The sequence below is a fragment of the Penaeus vannamei genome, chromosome 7 (assembly GCF_042767895.1).
Source record: "Penaeus vannamei isolate JL-2024 chromosome 7, ASM4276789v1, whole genome shotgun sequence".
Classification (NCBI taxonomy): domain Eukaryota; kingdom Metazoa; phylum Arthropoda; class Malacostraca; order Decapoda; family Penaeidae; genus Penaeus; species Penaeus vannamei.
Genome location: NC_091555.1, coordinates 45912435 through 45917434, shown reverse-complemented (window position 1 = coordinate 45917434; position 5000 = coordinate 45912435). Strand labels below are relative to the sequence as shown.

The following is a 5000-nucleotide window of genomic DNA, read 5'->3' as shown; positions in this document are numbered from 1 at the left end:
TAGTAAACATGCTGAATCCCTGGACACTAATCAAGAGGTGGACACTCTCGCCTTAATGGTAGTATAATTTGTAGTAAACATGCTGAAACCCTGGGCACTAATCAAGAGGTGGACACTGTCGCTCTAAAGGCAGTATAATTTGTAGTAAACATGCTGAAACCCTGGGCACTAATCAAGTGGACACTGTCGCTCTAAAGGCAGTATAATTTGTAGTAAACATGCTGAAACTCTGGACACTAATCAAGAGGTGGACACTCGCTCTAATGGTAGTATAATTTGTAGCAAACATGCTGAAACCCTGGGCACTAATCAAGAGGTGGACACTCGCTCTAAAGGCAGTATAATTCGTAGTAAACATGCTGAAACCCTGAGCATTATCAAGAGGCGGACACTGTCGCTCTAAAGGCAGTATAATTTGTAGTAAACATGCTGAAACCCTGGACACTAATCAAGAGGTGGACACTGTCGCTCTAAAGGCAGTATAATTCGTAGTAAACATGCTGAAACCCTGGGCACTAACCAAGAGGTGGACAGTCGCTCTAAAGGCAGTATAATTTGTAGTAAACATGCTGAAACCTTGGACACTAATCAAAAGACGGACACTGTCGCTATAAAGGCAGTATAATTTGTAGTAAACATGCTGCAACCCTGAGCATTATCAAGAGGTGGACACTGACCGTCGGAGAAGCACCAAGAAAAGCGAATTTCCGAAACGGCAAACGATCCAACTATCCTATTAATAAATGAAATAGTTCTCGGTAGATTTTCTTTTTCTTTCCAATGAGTGAACATGATTTTGCGTTGATAACGTTGCCGGTGAAGTGAGATAATCATAACGTGATGTCTTTGATTATAGAAGTGATGATAATCGTTATAAATATTTTTTTTATTAAACTATTAGTAGAAATCGAGAACAGTTTTGGTAAAGGAGCCAGAGGATGATAATGATACCAATAAGAAATGCCAAGATATGATAAAACAAGAGAGATGCTATGTTATGAAGTACACATTGATAATTAAAAAGATAAAATGATGATGGTGATGATAATTATGATAACAGTATCAATCGCAACAGTCACGATAATTACGATGATAGAAAATATCAGTAATGACAAACGAATGGGATAATGATCACAATAAATAAGGATACAACTAATATTAGGAAGAACAATAATGATAGTAATGATAATAAAAATAATGATAACGATAATAACGATAATGATAATAATAGTAATAGCAATAGTAATAATAATAATAATAGTTATGATAACAATTATGATAGTAATAATAATAATTTCCACAATAACAATAATAATGATAATAACAATAATAATGATAATAACAATAATAATGATAATAACAATAATAATGATAATAATAATAATGATAATAACAATAATAATGATAATAACAATAATGATGATAATAACACAACTAGAAACCCTCTGAGAGCGCATACCTCCGCCAAGGCTAAGACACAGTTATCCTATTCACCAACAAACAAACTAACTAACAAACCAGCGCTATCATAAACATAACCTTGGCGGTTGTACTCATAGTAATATCAGTAAAGGAAAAGTAGTACTAATAGTATAAGACTAATGATCATAAGGCTAATGACGATAATGATAACAGTATTACTGATAACGGTAATAATGTTACTGATTAAGATAATAATGATGATAACAATAAAAACAACTGTAACGATGACGATAATGGTGATAATGATGATGATTATGGAGGTGATGATAACGATAATGATGATGGGTTGATAACACTATGTTAATGATGATGATGATGATGATGTTGATAATGATAATGGTGAGTGATAATAATAATTATTATTTTGATAGTAACATAGACCGTAATGATAATAATAATAATGATAATGATGATGATGATAATAATAGTAATGGTCAAAATCATAAAAATAATGATAATGGTGATGATAATAACAATCGTAATTATGATATTGATGATAACAAAAAATATAATAATGATAATGATAACAATAAAGTTAACAATGATAATGATGATGGTAATAATAGTAATAATAATGATAAAATTATTTTCATATTACTAATGATGATAATAATAACGATAAAATACAATGATAGTAATAATAATAAAGATAAGAACAATCATTATCCTGAAAATGATAATGATGATAAAGATGGCAGCAACAGTAATGGTAATAATAATAATATTATCATTATTATTATTATTATTATTATTATTATTATTATTAATGATGGTGATTGTAATGATAATGATAGTAATGATAACAACTATGGTTAGAATATTGATAGTAACTGCAATAATGATGATAATATTTATAACAATATTGTTAATAGCAGTGATACTACTACTGCTACTACTAATGATAATGATGATGATAATGATAATGATGATACTGATAATAGTAATGATAATGATAATAATACTGAAAATGGTAAAAACAATGATAATAATGAAAGTAGTAATCATGATAATAGAGATAATGATAATATGATAATAATAATAATGATAATGATAATGGCAATGGTAAAGATAAAACTAATGATGATAATAGTAAAAATGATGATAATGAGAATTATAGTAATGATAATAATGATAATGAAAATGATAATAATGATAATAATGATAATGATAATAATGATAATATTGATAAAGACAATACTGATGATAAAAATGATAGTAATAATATTGAAAATAACAATAATATTAGTATTGACAGAAATTATAATGATGATAGTGATAATAATAATGATAATATTGATAACAATATATATGATAATAACAATAACAGCAATAATTAGAACAAAAATGAAATAAAAATAACAATGATAATGAGATTGATAATAACATTGATAAGAAATATAATTGCAATAATGATGAGGAGGATAATAAGTAGAATACTAAAAATAGTAATAATAATAATCATGAAAACAATGCTAGTAATAATAATAGTAATAATGATAATAGAAAACATAATGATAATGATAATGCCAATAATGACAATGATAATAGCAATGATAATCATAACAATAACAACATTGATGATGGTAATGATAATGATAATAAATGATAATAGTAATAATGATAATAATAATAATAATATAATGTTGATGACAATGATAATAATGATATGATAGCAATGATAATAATAATGATGATGATGATGATAATAATAATAATAATAATAATAATAATAATAATAATAATAATAATAATAATAATAATAATAATAATAATAATAATAATAATAGTAATAATGAATACAATAACAATAATAAGAAGAAAGATAATAATAATAACGATAACAATAGTAATAGTAATAATGTTAATATCGATAATAGTAATAATGTTAATATCGATAATAGTAATAAGAGTAACAACATAGATAATGATCATAATAATAACATTAAGATAAAACAACAATAACAATGACAGTAATAATGATAATGAAAATGAAAATAAAGATAACCAATAACGCCAGTGATGATGATAGCAATAACAATAATGATAATAAACTACTACAACTACTAATACTACAAGTATTTTCTCTCCTTCCCTATCCCCTCCTTTCCCCCTGCCCCCCCCTCCTTCACAACCTCCTCCCTCGGTAAGTCGAGTATTAACTGACGGTCTAACTACCCCAATTGGGTCAGCTTGCCTCGCCCGCATACAATGATTAACATGCGGAACGAGTGAACGACCGGAGGACATGGTTATGATAATGATAATGATGATGTAGAAAATGATAATAGCAATGATAATGTTGATGATGATTATAACAATGATGGTGTGGTCAGGATAGGATTATGATAATGATAATGATGATGTAGAAAATAATAATAGCAATGATAATGATGATAATTATAACAATGATGGTGTGGTCAGGATAGGATTATGATAATGATAATGATGATGTAGAAAATAATAATAGCAATGATAATGTTGATGATGATTATAACAATGATGGTGTGGTCAGGATAGGATTATGATAATGATAATGATGATGTAGAAAATAATAAAAGCAATGATAATGATGATAATTATAATAATGATGATGTAGTCAGGATAGGATTCTAGTCGATTCGTAATATGATGACTTGAGTGTGTGTGTGAATGAATCTTTAATGTTTATGTTGTCGATTAACATTCCTATTTTATATCAGTACTATAAGTACTCAGAGATCGCATGCCTCTGCCAAGGCGATAGGATAATAATGATAATTCGAGAACCAAAAGGTTGTCCTTTTCTCGCAATGCTAATTCTAATAGTTAGCTCCATTTGGCAAAGTAATAGGGTTAATTATAACTGTTCCTCTCTCTAATTCTTCATCTCTCTCTGCCTGTCTGTTATTTTTTTTTTTGTCTCTCTCTCTTCATAAATTTCTGAGTCATCCTACGAATTAACAAGCAAACAAACAAACGAACCAACAGTACCAAAAACATAACCTTGAGATGATGAAGCGACTTGAAGTTCGCAGTCGCACGAAATATAAGAAAAATCCTTTACAATGTTTTCAGGCTTAATTCGCTTCTAAGATACTTTAAATGTGATGGCAACTGTAAGGTTCACACGGAAGGAACACAAACATAATTATATAGATATAAGTGATAATGATGATTATGATAACAATAACAACAGTAATAATAATGTCAGTTTGAAGAATAAATGGTACTCTATTAAGTTCAATATAACAGCCATTATACAATAGTATAACGATAATATAACTGATGAAAACAATGGTAGGTGCAAAAGTGATCGGTAAAAAATAGCAAGAAATATGTGAGTGTGAAAACAATTGTTGAATAGGAGTGCTGGTAATAATTGTAATGTTACTGATGATAATGAATTACTAATACTGATAAGAAGTGATAATAGTTACAATAACAATGCCAATACCAGTAATGGTTATGATAAGGAGAATGGTGAAAATGATCATAGTGATGATAAGGATGACGATAATCATTAAATGATAATAATAATG

General features: G+C 28.1%; 1 protein-coding gene across 1 annotated transcript in view; it reads right to left on the bottom strand.

Annotated features, from left to right (window-relative positions):
- Positions 1–5000, bottom strand: part of LOC113800629 (neither inactivation nor afterpotential protein C) — a 91050-nt gene that overhangs the window by 72550 nt on the left and 13500 nt on the right. The gene's annotated exons all lie outside the window — the stretch shown is intronic.